Source organism: Bubalus bubalis, chromosome 14 (genome assembly GCF_019923935.1).
Source record: "Bubalus bubalis isolate 160015118507 breed Murrah chromosome 14, NDDB_SH_1, whole genome shotgun sequence".
Taxonomy (NCBI): Eukaryota; Metazoa; Chordata; class Mammalia; order Artiodactyla; family Bovidae; genus Bubalus; species Bubalus bubalis.
This window is the reverse complement of record NC_059170.1, coordinates 2,268,749-2,295,526: the sequence shown is the minus strand read 5'-3', so window position 1 is coordinate 2,295,526 and position 26,778 is coordinate 2,268,749. Positions and strand designations below refer to the sequence as shown.

The window sequence follows — 26,778 nt, the reverse complement described above, 5'->3', positions numbered from 1 at the left end:
TAGCAGAGGATGAGATGGCTGGATGGCATCACTGACTCCATAGACATGAGCTTGACAGTGGAGGACGGGGAAGCCTGGCGTGCTGCAGTGCATAGGGCTGCAGAGAGTCAGACATGAAGTCGTGACTCAACAACAAAACAGTAGCAACAAGCAAATAAACGAGAGGATAAAGAAAGATAATTTTCTACTTTACATATTCTGTGTGCTCTACCCTTGTTGTTCAGTAGGTTCCTCTACCCTAGAGCCCAGCAATATGCCTCTCAATCTTTCAGTTTAGAAGTCAAGCTTAACACCAGCCAGGCATGTCACAGAGGAGATTGGGAGCAAGATGTCACATCTTCAAGAGATGGGCAAGAATGAATAGATATTTAAAAAATAATAATAAAATCAGGTGAGTGCAGGACACGCCCCTGCCAGCTCTTTGCGTGTCTGCTCTACTGTTCCAGGGAAAGGGGCTTCCTCTTGGGTACTTGGCAAAGCAAGTTTTGGTATTTTCCTGCACAGGCAAAAACACCAACACCAGGAGAGGAGATTTTCCAGGGATACGTATGTTGCAGCCAAACAAAGTGACTTTCCGTGGGTCTCTGCCAAAGAAGAGAATCAGCTCTCTTCTATTCCTAAAATAAAAGCCCCTTGGAGAGGGGAAAAAAAAAAAAAAAAGGAAAAAATAGCAGTTTTGTTGAAAGTACAGAATTTAAAAGGGCTGCTTGCTAGAACAGAAAGGGGGATTTTTAGGGCAGTGAAACTCTTCTGTATGATGTGGTGGCCGTGGATACAGGTTACTATGCATAAAATGCATAGAGCTGCACAATGTAAAGAATGAATCTTAATGCAAATGATGGGCTTTAGTTAATAATCTCATTTCAGTTAGTTGTGCCAAATGTAGCGCAGTAACGCAAGGTGTCAATGACAGGGAAACGCAAGGTGTCAATGACAGGGAAACGCAAGGTGTCAATGACAGGGAAGTTGCGTGGAGGCAGGAGGGGGGTATATGGCGACACTCTGTAATGCTTCAGTTTTTCTGTAGCTTATAATACCACCCTGAAAAATAGTCTATAATTAAAAAATAGTAATAAAAGTGTAACATGTGCACACTTTTTAATGAGCACAAAACTTGTGAAGACAACCCTTCATCTCACTATAGTATCAATGGGAAAGGGACACATTGTTAGCACACGTATCTCTTAAGAGTGAAGTGGAAACATCGCCAGCTAGCACTTCTCGACTTGGAATCTGTCCACTGTTCCTGAGTTTGAACAGTGTGTGTGTGTGTGTGTGTGTGTCTGTGTGATTTTGCCGTTGTTGTCCTTGCTTTTAAATGTCAGTATTTTGTCATCCAAAAAAAGCCCTTAGAGCTCTGCGACTCTCAAAAGACAGTATCAAATGTTTCAACAACTGACAAAACCTCAGACTTCCTGTATTTCTGCAACTTGTTGCCTCCCCCTCCTTTTAATTTGTTAATAATCTCTCCGGCCACAGGCGCTCCCTGTCGCACATCCCTAACTAGATCAAAGGTGAAGCTTTGCTAAGTAGTGAGTGTAATTTCACCTGTGTGGCCAGCTATTAAAAACAGACCTACAGGGGTTGTCAAGGACAACCAACGTATGGATTTGGCAACCAAAACCTCCTGCAGTGCAAGCAGGGATAGACAAGGGCCAGCGTTTCCACACCATTCCCAGTCCTGACTCACTCATCCTCAGTGAAATCCTGCAAGCTCAGCAGAGGAAAATGTACCCAGCTTCCTCCGCCCACCCCGCTCTCCCCTTCTCCCCGCCCCAGTTCCTGACTTCAGAAAGGAATGTCACTATTATAAATTAGAAGAGCAAAGAGCTTGTCCATTTCTTGGACAAGCCTTTTTTTTTTTTTTTGAGATTTGTTTTCCCATACATAATTTCTCCTTCTAGTCATTACACTTTTATGTGGATTTTTTTAAAGAACATATTTCTTACTATATTTAAAATAGATAACCCACAAGGATGTCCTGTGTAGCACAGGGAACTCTGCTCCATATTCTGTAATAAGCTAAACGGGCAAAGAATCTGAGCAAGAACAGATACACATACACGTATAACTGAGTCACTTCATATACCCGAAACCAACGCAGCTATCCTGTGCTAACCATACTAACACAACTGCTGCTCACCACTATACTCCAATATGAAATAAAACTTTTAAAAAGAGAGGAGAAGAACGTATTTCTTATGTAATTTGTTTTGCATTGCTGTGATGAGGAAACTTTTCTGTTCATACGTGTTAAAGTCTAGTGAAGGTGCTGGTGTGAGATCACCCTGAGCCTTGGAAGGAAATGATTCACCACAATGCTGTAACCGAAAGTGTTCAAACGCACCCGGGGAAGGAGGCTGGTCATTAAGCGAGTTACCTGCACGGGGCAGTTCCTCAGCCCAGTCCTGCCTTCAGAGGTCCCCACACCCAGCTCAGCCTCCTCCCCACAGCTCTGTTCTGGCTCTCTTTTTGCTCTGTCCAACTGCAAATGATTGACGCTGGGAACTCAGCCTCCAAATTGAATCTTTAAAAGAAACCCGCAAATTTATGAGTTTTCATCGTTCACATCTGACCATCTGCTTCCAGATGGGCCTCGCCAGGCTGTCTTCTTGCTTTGCACTGAAACTTTTTGCCATTAAAAACATGGTTGCACTTAAGTGCGTTGGATGGGTGAATGAATAAAATCCAAAAATGTTCAGGATAAATCCAAAGTTGTAAAAATAAAATATACCTTGATTTTTTTCTAATGAAATACATTTTTATTTAAACAAAAGCCATCTCATTAAAGCAATGTGCGGGAGGGGTGAACACAGAACATACCTATTAGCTACAAAAAGATGCCAAACAATAAAAATAAAACAAACAGGAATCTAAAAATGAAAAACGTGTATTTTATCTCCTTCTCAAGGTTTTGGTGAAGGCCAACGACAGACCAACCCTGAGGTTCATCATTCTTTACAAAAAAGTGATGTGAAACATTTCTCACCTTCCTTTATTTAGTTACATTTCAAAATCGAAAATCGGTCATTATTAATGAAAAACTAATCTGAACATCTTGCACACTGAGATACAAGTTGCTACTTTTATTCCACACGTTCTATGTGGAAGCAGCCAGATTTGATCCATGTGGTTTGGGATTTTTTATTTTTTTAACTTTTTAATTTAAGTATAGTTGATTTATAGTATTCCAGGTGTACTCTGTGTGTGTGTGTGTGTGTGTGTGTGTGTGTGTGTGTGTATTCAGTCATTTTGACTTTGGGACCCCATGGACTGTAGCCCACCAGGCACCTCTGTCCATGGAATTTTCCAGGCAAGAATACTGGTGTGGGTTGCCGTGCCCTCCTCCAGGGTACAGCGAAGTGATTCAGGCTCTTCTCCGTTATAGATTAGTATAAGATGCTGAATATCTGTGCTGCACAGTATGTCTTTATCATTTATCTATTTTATATATAGTAGTGTGTATCTGTTAATCCCAAATACCTAATTTATCCCTCCTCCCCCTTTTCCCTTTGCTAAACCTAAGTTTTCTACGTCTATGAGTCTGTTTTGCAAATAAGTTCATTTGTGTCTTTTTTTTTTAGATTCCACATATCCCACATGAATGATGTTGTGTGATGCCTGTCTTCGATTTACTTCGGTTAGTATGATATTCACTAGGTCCACCCAGGTCGCTGCAAATGCCAGTTTCATTCTTTTTGACCCAGGTGGTGCAGGGGTAAAGAATCCATCTTGGTAAAGAGGCCGATGCAGGAGATACAAGAGACACGAGTTCCATTGCGGTTGGGAAGAGCCCCTGGAGAAGGAAATGGCAACCCACTCCAGTACTCTTGTCTGGAAAATTTAGTGGACAGTGGATCCCAACAGGCTACAGTCCATGGAGTCACAAAGAGTCGGACATGACTGAACACACACACACACACACACTCAGGCTAAAGCTATGCAGACTTTCACGCGTCCTTTCCTCCATAAAAGATAAAATTAATTTTATTTGATGACTGCATTGATATAAAAATAAGTACATTAACATTAAATAGTAAAACATGTTCTTCAACCTAAAAGGTCACTCGTTTCCTCTGGTTTCAAAAGACATTGAAACTTTTTCATGGGCCTCGTGTCTAGTCAAGAAGTCTGCTCTGGGGGAGGGCTGTTTTATAGAAACACTGATTAAATAATCACAAACCCAATGTAAAGATGACAAATATTTTTTAACATTAAAAAAATCTGTCACTGACTTGTCACAATTATGAAAAATATTTGTACTTGCTTAAAAAAGAAAAAAAAAAACCCTTCAGTTCAAAATAAAAATCAGCTGAGTACTCAAATCTGGAGAAAATAAATCAATTGTGCCTCTATTCAATGGAACATTATTCTATCACTGAGAAAATGAGTTTTCAACAAACATAACTTTTTTAATGTGTTTAAAGTACAAAACATATTTTTTAATGGATAGTCTCCCTAGAGTTAATGGAGTTCTATGGAAATGGACACATATATTTAGTGGGTAAACTAGCCTTGACTTTCTGGAGCTTTCTGGAAGGCATATGGGCGAAATCTATTGAAATGTAAACCGTTTGTACTTTTTAATTCACAGATTCCACTTCTAGGCATTTAATCTGTAAATTCATCCCTATATGTGTACACATATATAAAGGCAAAGATATGCATGGTAACATTTTAACAGCAGAAAATTGAAAACAAAATTAGTATCCATCATTAGTGAACTGGTTATATAAATGATGGTCCATTTCCATAATGGAACACTATACAGTCGATAAGGGGAGGAAAAGCCAGAGACAAATACTATCTGGCACCATTTACATGCAGAATTAAAAACTAAAAAGTTGAAGTCATAGAAATAGAGAGTAGAATGGTGGTTGTCAGGGGCTGGAGGAAGTAGGGAAATGTCAGCCAAAGGCTACCAACTTTCGGTTGTGAGATGAGTGCGTTCTGATGGTCTGTACAGTATGATGACTAGAGCAATAACGCTGTATTACATACTCGAACTTTGCTGAGAGAGTAAAGCTTAGAGTTCACGCACACACACCTACAGAAGGTAACCATCATGTGACGGGCATGTCAATTCATTGATTTTGGGACTCTGGGTCTCCCCTGACTGTCCAGCTGTTAAGACTCCAGGCTTCCATTGCAGGGGGCTCAGGTTTGATCCCTGGTAGGGGAACTAAGATCCCATATGCTGTTCAGTGAGGTAAAAAAAAAAAAATTGAAAATTAAAAAAAATTGCTTATGGGACTCATTTGATAATGTATACAGGGTCAAGTCATCACTGTACATTTTAAATACACTACAATTTTAGTTGTCAGTTATACCTCAGTAAAGCTGGGGGGAAAATAACAGCAAACACATACATAGAACCTACTATGCATGGGGCCTAGTTCTTTGTATTTTAGGGCCATCAGCTCACAGGTGCTTACAAAATGCATTTACTGTACGTGAGACAATGAAAGAGTATTTCTAATAAAACAAATGAAATACCCTGGAGAGTTTACATGATAAAATGCAGATTTTTGGCTTAACATGGAAAACTCCAAGATGTTCCTAGATTCCCTCTGAGCTCCAGCAGGAGGAACCTAGAATGAAGTACTCACTTTGGATGGACATGGACTCTAGTTCAGAACCAGCCCATCTGGCCTGCTTGCCTGTCATTCACTCATCCATCAGGTATTTTTGGAAGACTCCCCCTGTGCGTGGCACCGTTGTGGACCCAGTGAATTGAAATAAATCTCCACCTTCGTGTAACAGATTCTCACCACAGTGAGCAAGTAACAAGCGAATGATGATTTAGCACACTTTTCAGGTGGAAATACAATTCTGAAGAAATACAGAGGCCAGGTGAGGGGAGTGGTTTTGTCTAAGGAGGCAGACGGATAGACAAGAGCAGGTCAGACGACTGAGCTTGGGTGGGGGGAGGGGCGGCGGGGGTAGGGAAGGTGGGGAGGGGGAGGGGAGGCCAGGAGGGAGGGGAGGATGGGGGAGGGGAGGATGGGGGAGGGGAGGATGGGGGAGGGGAGGATGGGGGAGGGGAGGATGGGGGAGGGGAGGCGGGGGGTGGGGCGCCGGCCGGCAGGGGCCGCCTGTTTGCCTGCAGGCTCACCGCGGGCCGGGCTCCGAACCTGCTACCGCAGCCCCAGGGTCTGCACGGTTCCTGACTCGCTCCGCCCAGGGAAAGGGCTCAAAGCCCAGGGCCCACAGGCACTGGCTGTGTCCCCCTTCTGAAAGGACTCGGCGGGAACGATCACTGCGCTGGTCCCCCGGGTGCGCGGTGCCCCTGCGTGAGTCAGGGCTAGGGGAGCGGGCTTCGCAGCCTGCTGCCCACGGCCAGTCTGGGCAGCCGCTTGCTTCATAGACCAAGTCTTGCTAGAACGCCGCTGTGCCCTTTCCTGTAGGGATCGTCTGAGGCTGTTTTCCCACCGCAGGTTGGTAGTGGAGCAGACTGATGGCTCTCAGAGCCTAAAATGTGCGCCGACTTCTTGCAGTAACTGTGATTCCTGGTCTACAGCATCCAGTCCCTTGCCCCCAGAGAAGGACAAAGAGCAGACATTGGTTCGCATTGATCATTCTTTCTTTTCCCATGTCCAGCAAAGGCCCTGCACGTATTAGGTGCTTTATAGAAAATAAAGTTAGCTATTATTAGTGATAAAACATGATTGTTACGACATAGTATTCAGAGGAAACTCGTTAATAATAAAACTTCAGGCACACTTCCATCTTAAAAGGATCCCAATTTCCTTTTATGGAGTTCTACCATTTTTGTTAGTACACAATAAATTGTATAATATTTGAATGCTTTTTTTGTTTTTTAACCACACCATGCAGCTTGTGGGTTCTTAGTTCCCAGACCAGGGATTGAACCCAGGCCCTGATCAGTGAAAGCACAGAGGCCTAACCACTGAAGCGCCAGGGAATTCTCCATCTCTGCAATCTTTTATTATTTTTGAAGAGTGATTATAAGATAAATGTAAATGCAAGCTGCAAACTTCAAATAATGTGTTTCTTAAGTTTGCTTTTTTTAGAGGAGACAAAAAATAGACTAAAATACTGGATCCAATTTGATACAGCCCTGGTAGGGTGGAGGAAGGTGGGAAGCAGGGCAGAAAAAGAATGGCAGGAAGTGTCCTTAGCATCATCCCGGCTGAAAATCAGAGCTGCAAGTAGGCTGTTGTCCCGTCGTGGGCGCTTTTAAGTGCACTCAATAGATATGTTGTTTTTAAAGGAGGAATGTTACTCCCCGCACAGAACTTCACCAGGGATTCCCAAGAGAATTATCAGCCTTGCGGCTTCCCCACAGAACCTTTGTAAAAGCAAGCTGATTTCCCCAGTCTGCAGACTGATTGTGGGCTGCCCTGTTTTGCTGCCAGTTACTGGGTCTTTCCACTCATTTTTACCATTAATACAAGACAAAAAGGAACAAAGACAGCCAAGACTTTTAGCCCAAAGTACTTAAAAAAAAAATATATATATATATATATATATATAAAATCAGTCTAGTCTCCCCTTAATGTTTTGACCACAGGGTGAGGCACGTGTGATTTTGGTACCCCCCCCACCCCCCGCCCCGCCCCAACCATAGATCAGACCTGTGGCCCCCTGCACTGGAAGGGTGGAGCCTTAACCACTGGACCACCAGGGAAGTCCCTGGCTCAAAGTAGTCATACTTTTTAAAGCCAAATATAAAGTAGTTTGGGAACTAGCCAGTTGTTTTGCATTAGCCACTTATTCTTCAATTGGTGCAGGGAACAGTGTTAGTAATGCTCATTCAACCAATACCATCTTGCTTTATTTCATTTTTTACTTGTTTATGTAAAGGCTATAACCCATGAAGACAGAAACTGGTTCACAGCTCCATTCCCAATATTTAACACCACTTGACAGGTAGCCTGAATTCAGCAATTTGCTGAAAGGAGGTATAAGCTGGTTCTGTTCCAATTGATGGTGATACAGTGGTCAATGAGCTAACTAGCTCCCTGCCTTCCTAGAGCTTGTAATATTTTACTAGGGAGAGGCTGACAAGTGAGCAAACAAGTTCATTATTACTAATCCTGACAAATGTTATGGAGGAAACTGGGTGTCGCCGTTAAGAATTCAGAGTCTAGTATAAAATAGATAATCCCCAAGGACCTACTGTGTACCATAGGGACCTCTACGCAATATTCTGTGATGCTCTACATGGGGAAAGAACCTAAAAGAAACGGATATATTTATATGTATACCTGAATCACTTTGTTGTACACCTGAAGCTAACAGCACTGTAAATCAACTATACGCAACATAAAATAAAAATTAAAAAGTTCAGGGAGTACCTCAGACTTCCTGGGTCTGAATTTTGGTTCTGGATCCAGAGCTCAGGCTAGGGTGAGGCAGGCAAGGCACGTGCCTCAGGCACCAGAACAACTCAGTGACTGCGATCGGTATCACTTAACACAATATTTTAAAAAAAATCAAATTCATGTCAAAAAATGCCACGCTGAACCAGTTATCAAACTTTTAAATAAAGACAGGACTGAGATGAGGGCGAGGCAAGTGAGGGGCAAATGCAAATGTTCTTTGCTTCTCCCTTTACAGAATGAAGTCTCAGTGGTACTGACTCTCATATATTAATTAGAAGTGAGAGAAGTCATCTTCTCTTCCCCCCAAATAAAGACTCGTGAACAGAGCAATTTCAAAAGAAGAAACAAACTACCCCCCCAAAACATAGGAAAAGCTCTTCAGCCAGATTAGTAATCAAAGAAACGCAAATTAAAATAACAATGAAATATCACCTTCCACTCTAAGATTTGCAAAAGTTGGGGAAGGCACAAATACTGCAAAGTGTACATTAGTTCACTTTTTGGAGGTAATAAATGAGACAATATACATTAACATTTTACATAAATAGTCCTTTTGACTTGTTAAGCTTATAGAATCTGCCCAAAGGAAATAAACAAATGAACAAAAAAAAACAAAAGCAAAACCCCCAGACAATAACCTTTTAGAGCTTTGTGAAGATTAACTGTGAAGGGAATTCATGTCAGTTGCTGCCACCTAGGAAGCGCTCAGTAAATAGTACTTATTATTATTTTATTGTTTTCAACAGTGTTATCTGTCCTATGGAAGTCCACTGTGGAAGAACCACTCAAGCAATAATTCCAAAATAATTCAGAAAACTGAAGGAGACAGTTACAGCCTTTTGTCAGGCCTGAAACATCACCACTTGAAGATGTTCCATTATTATTTTATGGACTATGAAGAAAGAAAGAAAGAAAGGCCTCCTAGTGTAATTGCAGGATGCCATCAATAGCAAAATGCAGACTAATTTCAATTATGGTAGAATGTGAAAACTGCTGGGTCACCCAGACCCTGACAATGAAGCGTGAGCGAACGATTACAGATCATCCATTTCCAGACAACTGAGTATTGAAATAACCATTTTCTTGGAAATTTTGACTAACTCATAAAATCGAAATTCTAGGATCCCTGAGCACCTAGAATTCACTGTTTATCAGTGATCACCAAATGAAAAAAATAATGAATGAATGAGAAATGGAAGAATTAAGGCTGCAATTGAAGAGTCTCTGCTCATAAATAGCACTGGAAGTTATGTAAAACAACAAATGTCCTATAGAAGGGCAGATGGAAAGCTATAATGATACAAAAAGAAGGAACACTTGGGTGGACATTTTCTTAATTAAAATAGCAGAGCCCGTGTAATCCCACCACGGATAACCTGGAATATTTTTAGAAAAACCTGACATCATTTTGATGCAATGAAGCTATATTAAAATATACCGAGTTCCCGTCCTGTGTCTATCCTAGATAGGTAAATCAATAGTCACCATTTTTTAGGAGGTGGATCTTAATTCATCTTGACTGATTTATGAATTCTGTACATATGGATGCCTGATCCTAACCCACTAATTTAATAAGTCCGATTTTCAACATCAGAAAAATTTTTGGATGATTCCCACAGAAAGAATGTTCATTCTTTCCGAGGAATTGGGCTTGTTGTATTCAACTGAGGTAACTATCCATTGTTTAAACCATTACTATTTTCAGACATTTTATGAGAAAGGAGTCACACACATTTCTGTAACTAATAAATTATCATCCTGCTTAGAGTTAATTTTTCAGTCACTTTGCATAATTACATGAGCTAGCTTTCCCCAAGATGATGATGATTATTTTGGGGAGAGTGGAGGGGAATATTTTCATTTAAGTTTCTTTGGAATATTATCACATTCCACAGTGTGGCTTTGTTCAGTTAAGTACCTGCGTTTAGTAAATATTACCACTGTGCCTTTCTATTTATGTTCTTTGGAAGAAAGGAGGGGAAAAAATTATACCTTCCATGTTGAATTAAGAGTATATAGACTTCTTTTTCCCCTTTTAAAAATATACGTACGTTGGCAGTTGAAAACAGGTGCTTATTCAGTTCATTCACGATATGAAAAAAATCAATGTACGTTTGAAACTCCTCTTTCTTCAGAGCAGAAAATTGTAAAGGTTGAGCAAAACAGAAAACCGGGTCCTTTTCTAAATATAGCAACGTCACATGACCACACTTGTCTTTGTACTCGGAACGTTAAGGTATTAGACACACTGCTTCATGGATGTGGCACATAATGACTTCAGGAAAGAGGGACATGAGCAGCCAGTGCGACGCAAACGCTGGGCTTCTGTCTGTCCTTTTGGATCAAAGGACACAGACTTAGGATGTTTGGGGGCATCCCCACGTGAGTTTGTCATATGGGTAGACTTTCCCTCTGCGCTAGGAGAGCAGTTCTTCCACTTCTTTGGTTTTATTTTCATACCCCCTTTCACAGCGACTGATGTTTAAACACTTCTCACAGTAGATTTTTTTTTTTTTCCGTTTGCTTCTTTAACTGTGAGTTTTCAAACTGAGGCTAATTCAGTCTTGCTGATTATCAAGGTCATTCATGCCAACATTATATAGTTCTCAGTATCAACCCCCTGTAGTTCATCTCTGAAGGTGGCGTTTTGCTTGTTTTATTTTCAAAGGCTTCTTTATAGAGTGATTTGGGCAGGGATCCTTCAAGTTTTTAGCGCTTTCAATGTTCTGTTTTTATATTTTTATCGTTAAAGAGCATGTGGCAGGCTCACTGCATTTCTGGAAAAGCTCCATGAAAGGTTAAATTGGGAAGGAGAAATTCAAGAGCTATTGTGGTATTTACAGGTGTTCATCAGCAAACAAACATTCTTAAAATGCCATTTCTATTTTGCAGCAGGTAGATCTTTCCAGCCAGGCAAGGGTTTGCAAAGCATGGTTGAAAAGGAACTAGTACTTGGTTTTAGAGGAGTGGGCGGGGAACTGATACATACTAACATTGAGAGAAGGTCTACCCAGGACTGGGGAAGCAGTGGTTCTCACATTGCTGCCAGTGTTTACAGGGAAACATTTCTGCGTTTGCCCTCCAGGCCCACAGAGGGAAGGAGCAGAAGGAAGTAACTCGGATTGTCTCATACTTGAAGGAAACAGAGGCCTCAGCTGGTTGCTAAAAATTCAATTAAAAAAAAAATGTAGCTCAAGCATATAGCACGTGTGGGCCAGAACTGAGAATCTGGTTTTAGAAATCTGGAGTTTCTCCTTGGAAAGTTCCCACTGTTCCCTTGACCTAGCTTTAAACATGTTTGATGATGATATCCTTTGGTTTGTTTTGGATGCCCCTTATGAAATCCATTTTTTCATAAACCTTTTACTACATAGTGATTTTTTTTTAAACCAACTGCAATTCATTTAGGTATTATTATATAATTAAAATTATTTTTTCAAACCGTGTATTCTCAACAGATATATCAAAAGAGTCCAAATTTCTTTAAACACCCCTCTTTTCAAAACAACCCTCCAGAAGGCTAGACTAAAAGCTGTGTTGGTCTCTTTGACCTTTACTTGTCTTAAAAAAAAAAAACACTACTTTTTTGGAATGTCCCTTACAAAACGATAAATAGTAACTTTATCAACTTCCCCAGAGGCTTTCAGAACCAAAGAAAAAAGTTCAGCGAAGATCAACTGCTCTGGAAATTCATCCTAAGAGGGAGCACTCCCCTCTGTGTATTCTGTTCACGGTACTACTGCATTTAAACAACAAACCCAGAAACCTGGCTCTCCTTTTTGAGGATCCTGGGTCAGAAGAGAAAGGCAGACACCAAGCAGAGCTCAGGGATTACCCAGCTTTGGGTTTTATTTCCCTAATTGCTGAACTGAAGGCGCTATGTGGGGAGCGCTCAAGAGTTAAAGAGTTTCAAAGTTAAGGAAGCAGTAAACTCATTTGCAAGGGCTGGTATCCCGCATTGCTCCTGCTTCTAAATATGGGCGCTTCCTTTGCTTCCCATGCCTGTGCAGTTAGCATTCTCCCCGTCTAGGCAGGGCAGGGCTGTCTCTGCCGCCCCCTTCTTTCTTTCAGTAATCCAAGCTCCTGGAGAGGGCCTTAATACTCAAGAGTATTTCCTCATTTACTTTGTAAAATGTCAAACATACCAAGAAGGGAAAGGGTTCCTCCAATAACATTATCTCTGGACACTGTCTGCCTCTTCTTAAAACCTCCCTGAATTCTATTCATGACTTCATTTCTTTCTTCTTTTTTTTTTTAATTAAATTTTTGACCTCGCCATGTGGCATCTTAGTTCCCTGACCAAGTATCGAACCTGTTCCCCTGGCATTAGGACCAGAGTCTTCACCACTGAACTGCCTGGGAAGTCCCTTCATTTCTGATTAATCACTTGGCTCTCAAGATTATTCAGGAACCACACTCCACCGGCAGTGATCTATCTTTAGGAAGTGAACTCACTAAAATTCATTGTTTTGTTACTTGAGTTTGCCCAAGCTGCTACATTTTTCTTTTCTAATAAAATCTAGAGAGATTTCAATCTTTGCAATAAAAGTAGGAGGATTAAAAACACTCCACTATTTTCCCATATCTCTAATCAATTTCACTGTATCACAAAAGTGGAGAATTTTAAATCTCCAGCATATCTGGCTTCCCCTTTTTTTTTTCTTATATAGTCAGTAGGTCAAAAAACCCACATGCAGTAATAGGAAGTGAACATAGTAGACATTTGTTTTTAAAATTCTGTCACATATAAGTTGTTTTAAATCTGAAGCTTCAAAACTTGGTCCCTATTTCTTTGAAGTATATACTTTCACATACACATATATATTTATATATGTTCATACACTCACAAACACTTAGGCTCAGTGAGATTGTTGAGAAAGTAAAGCATGAATCAAGATACCCAAACCACAGCACTTAAGAGTCAGAAATCACATAGTTTTGTTTATTCCACCTGTGATTATTAAAGGGAAATTTAGACAGAAAGGCTATTTAGCATGCTCTGGTGTCTTTGGATGCAAGGCTCTGGGTTTACCATATATTCTGTACTGCCCCTGAAGGGGCTCCATTTTCTCATCTGTAAAGTGGGTCCATTGGGAGACATGATTGTAAGTTAAATATATCTGATTTTGAAAGCTAGGGTTTAGATCATGCGAGATAGGACATCCAGGTCTCTGGGTGACTTGACAGCCCCACTTTTCCACCATGAATCAGTTTATTTATTACTATTTTTTAAAAATATTTATTTGGCTGCACTGGGTCTTAATTGCTGCATGTGGGATCTAGTTCCCTGATTAGGTCCTGAACCCAGGCCCCCTGCATTGGGAGTATAGAGTCCTAGCCACTGGGCCACCAGCAGAGTCCCGAATCAGTTTATTTTTGCCCTGGTCAGGCATTAGCCAGCTTTCACTAAAAGGCTGGGTTCTGGCAGCTGGGGTTTCCTGCCCGTTTTCTATAGTTTCACCAGCTTTTGACTCAGAAGAATCCAGTTACAGTCGATCCCTTCAGTGCGAGTGGCAGCAGATACCAGAATATCCAGAATTGTCAGAACCTCGTTTCCGGCTTCACCCCGCCTCCCTGTCTCTGTTTTGCATAGTTTTCATCTTCGCCAGAATGGGTCCCTTGTCTTTTGGGAATTTCCTCAACCACTCATCATTTCAGGCTGAACATGAATGATTTATCCAGCAAGAGTTATTAAAATTGACTGTGGTCTCTGAAGGAGGGATAGTTTGTCAAACCTCCATCCTCAGAATAACTGAATATATTTTGCATGACCTGTGATTAATGCAAGGTAATTTCAGAGGATGGCTTTTACTAATTAATAAATCAATCACATTGACTCATCTTGGTAGACCAAACTTTAAAAGTTCATTACTGACTGGTTCAAAACCAGGATCTCATACATACGTAGGTCAGTGGTTTAATGTAATTCCTCTTAAGAAAGCAAGCAGATTGAGTAATACTTTAATTCAGAAACACGTTGCTCAACGTGTCTTCTGAGCACAAGCCTGAGAACGGGGGCCGGCAGAACACCGGCAGCCCACGGCCGGCCGGCCGGCCACGGTCCTGCTTCTCGGCTGACTCCGAGAAGCCAGACTCGCAGCATTATTAATAATTTGGAAAGGTCACAGGGAATTCTCTCACTACCCATAGAGGGACTGCTGAAGCATCTGAAAGCACCTGATTCACTTAAAACAACAAGATAAAAACTGAGCTGTTATAACATGTCTAAAACTCGACGGAGCTCACGAAGCACATGCAGGTGAATTCTTTTTTCCTTTCTTCTGCCCACAGAGAAGCTCAGCTATTTAAAAGCCACTGGAGTCATGGTTTCAAGAAAAGAAAATGGTTTGTGTTTTTCTTATCATGGTGGAAGGGAGACACACAGGGCTTAACAGTTAACAGCAAGAAGGAGCCTTTCAAAGACTTCCCCCTCCTCCCCCAGCTAATTTCAGGGGACTCGGTTCCAGGTAAATACATACACACCTAGAAACTTCCAGTAACCAAACCCAAACCAAACAGTAATTCCATTCTTGTGTAAATTAAACCCAGGATGGCTTTCTCAGAGTGTATCTTCTATTTTCTGTTACTAGAGTATTTGAACAATTTCTCCATGGAGGAACAGGTATTTATTGAATGCTATACAAAAGGAGGCAGCTCGGTCGGGCCCTGGAGGGGTTTACGGCCACAGGGAGCACTGCAGGCGTGGCTGCCCTGCCCTTGCAGAAGGCTCAGTGAAGGGGACTGCGGGGACTCCGGGCCTGGGTCCCACAGGCTTCTCCCAAGCCGCTCTTGATGGGGAGTGGGGGGACAGAGGAAAGACAGTGAAAATAGCTCCCGAGGGGCAGGGGGAGGAGTGGAGGGAGGACGGAATTTAGAAGGACCCGGAGCCTCAAGAGCATTTCTCTACGCCTACCCCTTAATAGCTGTGGCACATGTAATTTTTCTCCTCTGGAATGCAGGTACGGTCTTCACAGCCCGTCAGGCCTTCCCAGTGTACTGACACGTAGTCAGTCAGGATTTTTTTTTGGTGGGGGGAGGGGGGAGGGCAGAGAAAAGAGGGAGAGAGAAGAAAAGGCATTGTTTTTTTCAATTAAGGAGGGATAAAAGGAGTAACAATAACATAATGGTAACGATGACAATTTTCATTAGTATGGATGTTTGTGAAGTGCAGGTCTGGGCTAAGAAGCGCTTTCTAGTCTTACTGCCTGAACTGTCTAGTTAGGTAAACCTCACCCTCACTGCCCCTCCCTGTTCCCTGAAATCCTTTAGTCACCTTTCCTGAGGGCATGGGATGTTTTCCTCCTTTAAACTCCTCTTCTTGCTAAGGGCCCTTTAGGTAAGACAGGTGCACCATCCAGGGTGAAATTGTGAGGTTTCCAGTTCAGATGTGATAAGGAGAGAAAGAGCTGGATTTTCTTATGGCAGCAGGTACAGCCTGTGACATCCGAAGCAGTCATAGCCACTCCCCACAGGAATCCCCATTCTGTCACTCAAGCTGTGTGACCTTGGGGGAACCTCTCTACACCTCAGTTTTGCCATCTATAAAATGGGTATAATGATAGCATCCAGCCTTGGAATCATTACAAGAACCAAGTATCTTAACGCCTGTGTTTGGCACAGAGTAAGCTCCAAGTGAAGGGTGGCCATGGTTTTGTGGTTGTTTGGGGTTGTCCGTTAAGAAACTACCCAGTGATTGCAATCTTCTTCAGCCTGGAATTGGATGAACTAATAATTGTCTAAGAAAGCATTAAAAAAAAAAAAAAGAAAGCATTAAAAGTCAGTCATTCTTGAGAAAATTTCTCTCTCTGATATCATGGTTTATCCACTACAGAAGCTTCTAAAAGCTAAATTAAATTCTAAAAGAGCTCATTTTTAGATTAGAAATTCTATACACTTGAACCTGTCTTATCCCCTAAGAATAGAGTAATTCCATGATAAAAGGAACCAAGTTCCCCCACTATTTTTTACAGTGGGCATTGAACATATACTGGTGGGCTGCCGTCTATGGGGTCGCACAGAGTCGGACACAACTGAAGCGACTTAGCAGCAGCAGCAGCATCCAGCGAACAGGTAAGGGAAAATAATACTTTTGGGTGTAAATAGAAGATCTGGAGTAATTCTGGCAATTCATTTGTTTCCTTAGAGGTAGACTTTCAAGCCAAATGATGAATAACAGTGCCTAAATTTTTTAAAAGTCTGCTCTCTACCTGTAATTAGATGTTTTTATTCTTTTTAAAATTTCTTTTCTTGACGTATAGTTGACTTATAATGTTGTATAAATTGCTGCTGCACAGCAACGTGAGTTATACATATATATTCTTTTTCATGTTCTTTTCCAAAGTGGTTTATTATAGGATATTGGATACAATTGCCTGGTTTTATTCTTGATGTTGTTTATATGTGGGTTCCCTCTTATTTCTCTTACTCATACCTGATGAACTGTCTTAAATTTTATTGAACTTTGCAAAGAAACAGTGATTGATCTTTTTTTGTCACAGGTTCCTGCTTTCAGGTTCACTAATTCCTCCTCCTGTGTAGATTCATAGATAACATCCATAAGATCTGGAAACTTCAGAGCAAATTGAGAATAGCACTTGGTAGAGTGGAGACCAGGAAGCTAAAACTGGAAAACGCCCCACAGATGATTCCAACGCTAACAGAAAGGTGGTTTTTTTTTTGTTTGTTGTTTGCTTGGAGATTTTAGAAGAATGTATTATTTTACAAGAATGTATGCAGATTTTACTTGAATAATTAAAAATACAAATAAGAACACTGCAAAGAGAACACCCCAGGTTTCCTTGACCATCTGCCGCCCGCGGGGCTGACCTTCCAGGTCCCAGGAACAGAGAGCAGAGCGGTGAGTCGCAGGGGGTCTGCGGGGCGCCGGGCAAGAGGAAACGGGGGGTGCAGGGAGGTGGGGGCGACTCCCGCTGCTTTCTGAGGGCGCCTTGCTCTCATTTTCTGCCTCCCCCACCCACGGATTTCCCCAGTGTGCAGAGACGGCAGGTCTTTTTAAGTCGGTGAGAGAGAGAGAGAGAAAGGGAGGGACCACGTGACTTTCTGGAACGCAGACTCACTTCTTGATTTTGATCCTCACTGGCGCGCTGGCTCCAAAATGTCTTGCCCGAAATCGGAAAAGGTCCTGCCCTCCTGGAAAGGCTCCCGTCTTCAGTTCACACGAACCGACCCTTTGATCCTCCCTCATTTTGCTCTTAAGATTTGCTTCTCTTCCCAATCGAATAATCTGTCTCTCTCTCCTTATGAGAAAAGCTTTCTAGATGTGATTCCCCTTTGGAAGGGAAGACTTTAAAGTCCTCCTTGGGCGCATCCTTTCTGGAAGGGAGAGGGTGGAAAGAGGCCACGGGGCCAAGAGCGCTTTCGGAGTTCCTCCCCAAGCACCCCGCCTTCCCGCCCCGAGTCTCGGCTTGAACCCCCGGCCGCTGGGAGGCATCGCGGCGCAGCGCGGTGGCTCGGGGCACCCCCTGCCCCCGGGCAGCGCCCGGACTTCAGTCTTTGGAGCCTGGGGCCCCGTGAATGTGGAGGTGGGTGGGCAAAGCAGAAAGCAAGTCTGTTTGCTTCTGAGTAAAGCCGGCTTCCGTGGGAGAGAGACAGGCTCTGAGTTAGCAAGAATTCTGCCATTTATCTCGTCCTCCTCGCCTAGGATTTCAAGGCAGGAACTGCCCAAATCCAGGGTGCCCATTTCCCGGGGGCTCGGTTGCAGACTTCCGGGGTTTGTGTACTGGTCCCTTACTCTTCTCTGCAGCATCTTGCCGACGGGGCCAGGTCGCGGCACCTGCCCCGCAGTGGCCAAAAGCACCTAGAACAGTTCAAGCCTCTCGGTGAGAAATGAGATGTTTGTACATGAAGTGACCTTTAATTGTGTCTGAGGAACTCATGTCAGATCAACATGTGGTCTCAGTTACTCTGCAGAGGCTATTACATTTCAAGCTGTTTTGTGTTCCTTTTCAGCATTTAAATAAAGTATTTTCTCTTTCATATATTTGGTGTGGCTCAAAGAAGTTTGGTTTTCTTCCCCCCCCTTTTCCTCATAGATTGTATTGTTTGATTAGATCTTTTTGTTAAGTCAGATCAAAGATGGCTTTTCTTTCTTTAGGAGGGATCTTTTCTTAAATCAATAGATTCCACAGGAAAGATTCATTTTATTTGAACGGTTTTGAAACGGGAGAAGATTTAAGTGGGCGTGAAGAAATGTTTTTGCTTCTGTATTATATTTATCTGTCAAACAGATTGAAGAAAGTAAATACTTGGAAAGGGGGCTTCCCAGGTGGCGCTAGTGGTAAAGAACCTGCTTGCCAACGCGGGCGACTCAAGAGATGCAGGTTGGATCCCTGGTTGGGAAGCTTCCTGGGAGGAGGAAACGGCAACCCACTCCAGTATTCTGAGAATGCAAACTTGCGATTTACTGTGGACAGGCTTTTGGTCTTGGCTGGATAGATGCACCATTATAGAAAACAATCTACTTCACCTGTGATCTGAGAACACCAAAGAGCTAGTGGTTCTGCCCTGCCTCTCCCTATTCCTGCCCTTCATGTGGAGATGCTGGCCTTAGCTTGCGCTGTTCCACCTGGAGTGTCCTTTCCGTGCCTCTTATTTTTAAATTTTTAAATATTATTTATTTTGTTGCACTCTGCCTTAGTTGTGGCATGCAGCTCTTCGATCTTTGTTGTGGTGTGTGAGATCTAGCTCTGCGACCAGGGATCAAACCCTGGCTTCCCGCATTGGAGTGGGGAGTCTTAGCCACTGGACCACGAGGGAAGTGGAAGCCACTGGACCCTCCAGGTCTCTTTGTTGGACAGACTTCTTCCTGTATTTAGAAAGGGGTTTAGAAAGCATCTGTGCCCCTGCAGCAACTCCACAGGGGTTGCTCTATCAAGGGCCCTCAGGCCTGTATTGAAACAGTTTCTTTTGGCTCCTCCTTACAGGCAGGAAGTATGCTGTCCTCCTTTACCCCTCCCTTCCCTCGCTTGTTGGAGCCCAACATCTGTCAATCTGAAATGAACAAAGACAGAAATGTGGTCCCTGTTTGCTTTGCTATGAAAAAAGGTGGCTAGGGGTTTATTGGGAGTGTTTGGCAGTCGTGCAGTAAATGCCACCTGTCTAATGTCACCGATGGAGTGTATGTTGTTGTATAGCCGCTAAGTTGTGTCTGACTGCAGCCCACCGGGCTCCTCTGTCCATGGGATTTCCCAGGCAAGGATACTGGAGTGGGTAGCCATTCCCTTATCCAGGGGATCTTCTTGAGCCAGGGATTGAACCCCAATTTCCTGCATAGCAGGCGGATGTCTTTACCGCTGAGCCACCAGGGAAGCCCATAATGTACTATATGGATGCTCATATATATGATCTCAAATGATACATATAATGATCTCAAATTATATGTATTATTCTTTTTTAAAAAAAATTTAATTGAGAGAGTAGCATTGGATACCTACACGATCTTGTATAAAATAGATAGCTAGTAGAAAGTTGCTACCAAGCACAGAGAGCTCAGCATGGTGCTCTGTGAAGACCTAGAGGGTAGAGGGAGGTGAGGCTGGGAAGGAGGCCCAGGAGGGGGCAACACGTATGTGCCTGTGGCCGATTCACGTTGATGAATGGCAGAAACCAACGCAACCCTGTAACACGATTATCCTCCAATTTAAAAAAAGGAAAAAAAAGTTAAATGAATTATTGCTGTCTTTGTGTATTTATTTTATTTTTCTCATTCAGTTGCACCACTGGGCATGTGGGATCTTGGTTCCCTGATCTGGGATCAAGTCTGCGTTCCCTGTATTGCCACTGTGGAGTCTCTACCCCTGGACCACCAGGGACGTCCCCGATGGCATCTACTGTTCTTACTTGCTGTCTCAGTTAATCTGTCTCTTCAGCTTACAATGTCCACTCCATGAGGGCAGGGTTTTTATCTAGTTTTCTTCACTGCTGTGGCCCCAGCGTTCAGAACAATGCCTGAGACAGCAATAGCTCAAAATTATTTTGCTGAATAAACAAAGCAGTCTATAGACCATTCCCACTCCCAAGCTTCAGTCATGATGATGAGGGGAAATAGAGATGGTCGTCCACATAATTCAAATCAAAGATGACTAAATAAGCCCGGGGGTTGTAATGTAACTATAGTTAATGACACCGTATTTGAAAGATGCTAAGAGAGCAGATCTTAGAAGTTCTCATTACAAGAAAAAAACCTGTGTAACTATCTGGTGATGGATGTTAACTAGACTTATTGTGCTGATCATTTTGCAATGTATACAGATATATACCTGAAACGAATATAATATTATATGTCAGTTATAACTCAATTTAAAAAAAAGAGAGAAGACTTTCTTCTGAGCTGTCAGCACTCCAGGACCTCACTTACGTGGGTGGGTTCTTTCAATTCACCAGTCGCAGCGATGGTGAAGTTTAGCCTTAGGCATCCAAGCAGTGTGTCACGTGGTAGATGCCACTCCGAAGCTCAAAACAATATGTTCTTTATTCTTTCACACACTCACACACACACACAAGACACCCAGGAAATTCTGTAAAAAAATTCCAGAAAATGCATCATTTGGTGTCGTGAAGAACTGCGTCAAAGAGTAGGTGCTTAGTAGAACTTTCTTGACTTGGCCCTCACCAAGGAAATGTAAAAAGTCAGAGCATTTTGGGTATAGAACACCAGCTCCATAATGCCAGGACCAACCAAGTTATGTTCTCTGCTGTATCCCACACTCCTGGCAGGGTGCCTAACACGTAGCAGGGGATGGGAGCTATGTTAATGAACAGATGGATGAATGAATGAATGAATGGTGTCCATATATCTCAGCTACTGTGATATAGACTGAACTTTAAGCACCAGTTGAGATCATGAAAAGTTGTGGGAGAAATTTCCCCTGCATGTGCAGTGTAGTGGACGGATAGCTAGCCATTTAATCTGGAGATCAGCTGGCCATTTGTATGCCCAATTAAAACTTTCCAACCACAGCTTTGCTTGTGTGCATATTGCCCCTGTAATTAACCATGTGTATAAAATGCATTAGGCTTTTGTAATAGGAGAAACAATAAGGAAATATATATACCTGTGGAAGACAGGTGAGCATCCAAGGAATTCTAGGACTGAGCAACAACAGAAAATATGAAAGTGATTAGGCAATGTTTTTCCTTCTTCAGAGCATAAGGCGTCTGAGAGCAGATCCAAGCTTTGCCCAAAAAACAAACAAAAAAGTAAAATTAAGAAAACAGTTTTAAGGCCAATGCTAGGTCTGGCCAGCTAAATATCTTTACTCAGTGTAACAATTATCAAATTATTAAACAATTTTTCTGTCTAATGAACCACTCCAAAATGTAGTGGCTTAAATCAACTAAAAAAAAATTATGACTTTTTTTTTAAGAGCAATTTTAGATTCATAGCAAAATTGAGAGAAAGGTAGAGCGATTTCCCCTAAACCCCTTGCTTTCTTATATGCACAACCTCTTCCAACCATTTTTTTTTCTAGAGCATATTCTTTTCTGTGAAACTCTATCCAAGTACGGCGTCTCAGGCGTTTGCAGTCAGCAGGCCGGGCTGGCTGACGCAGGGAGCGCCCCTCGCGGGCCTGCTGGCCGTCCCACTGGACGGTGTGGGCGTCCTCAGCCCGGCCGGCTTGTCTTGTCTCAGGTGGCCTTTCAGTCCCTAGCAGGATAGCCCGGCTTCCTCACCTGACGGTCTCGAAGAGTGAAATACGTAAAGCGCTGGGACTCCCCTGGCGATCCGGTGGCTAAGACCCTGCATTCCCAACGCAGGGCGCCTGGGTTCCAGCCCTGGTCAGGCAGCTAGGTCCCACCCGCCACAATGGAGAGTTAGAGGGCCTCAACGAAAGATCCCGCAGGCTGCAACTTAGGCCAGCTGCAGCCAAATAAACACAAAGAAAAATATAACACAAAGTGCCTTGAGGGCTCGTCTCAGGCCCTGTGCCACAACTCTGAGGCTTGAAGATAACAGTAAGAGTTATTTCCCCATGGGGGAATACAAAGTCAAAACTAAGGGGCATAATCAATAAATGGACTTAATATGGCAGATATAAGCGACTGAATAAAAACACAGGAGAGGCGAGATCACTGCAGGACTGTCAGATTGAGCCCAGCAACACTGTTAGCAGCACGCAGCAGTTGGGGCCACACTTACACGATAAAAGCATTTGTTGTTTGTTTGCAAGTCCCATTTAACGGGGCATCCTGTGCTGCTTCTGGCATCCACTGCTAACTCCTATGCTGTGCATCTCCAGTGTTCCGCCAGGAAAAGGACCAAATGAGAGAGTGGGGAGTCCGAGTCAACTGTATGTTAGACAATAGTAAGGCTTAAATTCTTTCTTTCTCTTTCTTTAATATAAGAAGCAGATAGAAATGGAAGTGTTGATACTTCCTTCTGCTCCCCTAGTGGGTCACCTGGCAGCAACCACCTCTCCTCTTTGGAGATCTGCTACCCGCGACGCTCCTCATGCTGGGAATCACTGCTTACTGCGTTTTATAATCTCCAGGGCTAACTGTGCATTCCTCACAGATGACACAACCTTGAGCAAATATCTGAAATCTCTCGGTCTCCTCATCTGTGAAATGGAGCTAATAACAGCACCCACCTCGTCCAGCCGTATGAGGATCATATGCAGAGCACGCGTGAAAGGCTGGACACGGCGCCAGAGACGGAGGGCGTCTCTTCCCCGGGGAGGCCGGTTACACGTTAGCTGTTACTATCATTGCTCTCATTGTTTTTGGCGGTCATGGTTGGTCTGATTCCAGTATGAGAAAAATGGTTATAGCACTAAAAAAAAAAATCTTAAAACGTTTTTTAAACTCCATATCTGTTTCAAAAAATTGTATCTAATGCAAAGTCCCTAGAATTGGTATTCTCAAGATAGAGGGACTTTAGTTACATTTCGAACTTAGCGTTCAAGTAGAGCTCTGAGAGCAAATTTATGTATATACATGTCTGCATACACAGCCCACAGCCTTGAGGATGTAGATTAGATCCTTGAAGTTTGTCAGGAAGACTCTCAGCTAACTGGAGATATTGGGGGATTGGCATATGGCAATAAAAATGTCAAGCTGACACCTGGGCCAGGATCACTAACTGTGTGACCCTGTGCAAACCACTTAGGCCTCCTGAGGGTTGGTTTTCACATCTCACCTTTCCCTAAGATTTAAAAGAGCCACAGGAGTGCAACTTCCATGCATAAAAGAAATTAGCTACAAGGATATATTATATGGCACAGGGGATGTGGCCAATATTTTATAATAATTATAAATGGACTGTAACTTTTAAAAGTTGTGAATCACTATATTGTGCACCTGAAAATTATGTAATAATTGTAAATCAACTGTATCTTCATTAAATAAATAAAAATACAAAAAGATGTTGTGTATAGAAAGACTTGTATGAACACCGTCTGTCCAAGCACATTATTTTAAAGGCCAGTGTGCCACTCACACACCATCAGTTCTGCCCAAGAAGCACTTGCTGCTTTTGTGGCTGGATCGTGTCAATCCATTTGCAGGCCCCAAAAAGGTACATTAAAATTATTTCCAAGTTTATGGTTGAAAACACCTTATGTAACCTTCAATGCTGACCTTTTTTAATTCACAAAGTTTTGAAGACAGTCACTCTGAGGATTGTGGGAACCTTGCTTCTGTGGGTTGAGTATAGCATTCACAGTGTTGGACATAATACTGGCTTCTAACAGGTGCTCAAGATACAGGTGAAAATGAGAGGAAGAAGAAAGGAACGGGATGTCCCGAGGAAATGGGTCTACTTCCTGCTTAGATGCATACTGGGGTTATTTCACTCTCGAGGGGTGTTCAAACCTGTTCTCTATTCAGAGCCGGTTCTTCAGTGGATGGAAGTCCAGTCTAGCCCAGAGAACCACTCCCTTAAATCAAGCATTTTCCAAAAGTATAATCATAGTTACCAGTGGAGATTCTGCTTTCTGTCTGGCCCGTTAACATATTTTCTGGTGAATAGTTTGCACTGTTGGGTCAGATGACCTGGGTTTTCCTGCTTGACCCCTGTTCTCGACCGTGTGGCTCTGTGCAGCTTTCTTCACGGTCCTGGGCCTCCATTTTCTCATCTGTAAATGAGGGAGCCAAGAGGATTTAGCTCGCTGAATTCCTGTAATTACAAGCATAGCTACACTTGCATAGCATTCATTTGTGCTCATTCTATGTCATAGGGCTTCCCAGGTGGCTCAGTGGTAAAGAATCTGCCTGCCAATGCAGGAGACACAGGAGATGCAGGTTCGATCCCCAGTCGGGAAGATCCCCCGGAGAAGGAAATGGCAACTCACTCCAGTATTCTTGCCTGGAGGATCCCATGGACAGAGGAGCCTGGCGGGCTGCAGTTCATGGGGTCACAAAGAGTCAGACACGACTGGGAGATGGCGCACACACACACATTCTACGTCAGGCATTTCCTAATCATCACCCCTAGAATCCATCAAGGAAGGTAAATTAAGTCATACAAATATATCACACCCAACCCAATAAAGTTTTTCCACCTTGAGTAACCGAGTTTTTATATATATATATATATATATATATCTTTCATTCTTTCTGAATTTTTGCACACTACTGGTCTAAGGGAAGTGGGATGAAAGACTAAAAGAAGAGCAGTAAGAAACAGTCGTGGAAAATCAAAGAAAAAAGTTTTTTTAAAGCAAGGATGTTGCTGTTGTTGTTTAGCCACTAAGTCACGTCTCTCTGTGAGCCCGTGGACTGTATGTAACCTGCCAGGTTCCCCAGTCCATGGGCTCACCCAGGCAAGAATACTGGAGAGGATTTCCAGTTCCTTCTCCAGGGGATGTTCCCGACTCAGGGACTTCAGCATGCCAGGCCTTCCTGTCCATCACCAATTCCCAGAGTTCACTCAAACTCATGTCCATTGAATCAGTGATGCCATCCAACCATCTCATCCTCTGTCCTCCCCTTCTCCTCCTGCCCTCAATCTTTCCCAGCATCAGGGTCTTTTCAAATGAGTCAGCTCTTTGCATCAGGTGGCCAAAGTACTTGAGTTTCAGATTCAACATCAGTCCTTCCAATGAACAGCCAGGACTGATCTCCTTTAGGATGGACTGGTTGGATCTCCTTGCAGTCCAAGGGACTCTCAAGAGTCTTCTCCAACACCACAGTTCAAAAGCATCAATTCTTCACTGCTCACCTTTCCTTATGGTCCATCTCTCACATTCCTACATGACTACTGGAAAAACCATAGCCTTGACTAGATGGACCTTTGTTGGCAAAGTAATGTCTCTGCTTTTTAATATGCTGTCTATGTTGGTCATAACTTTCCTTCCAAGGAGTAAGCATCTTTTAATTTCATGGCTGCAGTCACCATCTACAGTGATTTTGGAGCCCCGTTTAGCTTATTTGTATCATCACCATTTTACAGATGAGAAAATTGAGGCCAGTTAAATGGTAGAGTGGAGAAGGCGATGGCACCCCACTAGTACTCTTGCCTGGAAAATCCCATGGAGGGAGGAGCCTGGTAGGCTGCAGTCCATGGGGTCGCTAAGAGTCAGAAACGACTAAGCAACTTCACTTTCACTTTTCACTTTCATGCATTGGAGGAGGAAATGGCAACCCACTCCGGTGTTCTTGCTTGGAGAATCCCAGGGACGGGGGAGCCTGGTGGGCTGCTATCTATGGGGTCGCAACAGAGTCGGACACGACTGAATCGACTTAGCAGCAGCATGTTGGTCATAACTTTTCTTCCGTCTTTTAATTTCATGGAGTAAGCGTCTTTTAATTTCATGGCTGCAGTCACCATCTGCAGTGATTTTGGAGCCCCAAAAAATAAAGTCAGCCACTGTTTCCATTTATCTCCATCTATTTACCATTAAGTGATGGGATCAGATGCCATGATCTTTGTTTTCTGAATGTTGAGCTTTAAGCCACCTTTTTCACTCTCCTCTTTTACTTTCATCAAGAGGCTCTTTAGTTCTTCGCTTTCTGCCGTAAGGGTGGTGTCATCTGCGTATCTGAGGTTATTGGTATTTCTCCCGGCAATCTTGATTCCAGCTTGTGCTTCTTCCAGCCCAGCGTTTCTCATGATGTACTCTGCATATAAGTTAAATAAGCAGGGTGACAATATACAGCCTTGACGGACTCCTTTTCCTATTTGGAACCAGTCTGTTGTTCCATGTCCAGTTTACAGATTTCTCAAGAGGCAGGTCAGGAGGTCTGGTATTCCCATCTCTTTCAGAATTTTCCATAGTTTATTGTGATCCACACAGTCAAAGGCTTTGGCATAGTCAATAAAGCAGAAATAGATATTTTTCTGGAACTCTCTTCCTTTTTCGATAATCCAGCAGATGTTGGCAATTTGATCTCTGGTTTCTCTGCATTTAGAAGAACTAAAAAAGATTATTATCCTTTAGAAGAACTTAGTTGTTCTTTGGGGGAGGGACAA

The 26,778-nt window shown here is 42.8% G+C and overlaps 1 long non-coding RNA gene across 1 annotated transcript; it reads left to right on the top strand.

The window, feature by feature from the left end:
• Positions 1-14,289: 14,289 nt before the first annotated feature.
• LOC123329109 lies at positions 14,290-18,346 on the top strand. The gene is made up of 3 exons (XR_006544260.1): positions 14,290-14,607; positions 16,319-16,418; positions 16,847-18,346. It is a non-coding gene; the product is annotated as an uncharacterized LOC123329109 (long non-coding RNA).
• The last annotated feature ends 8,432 nt before the right edge of the window (positions 18,347-26,778 follow it).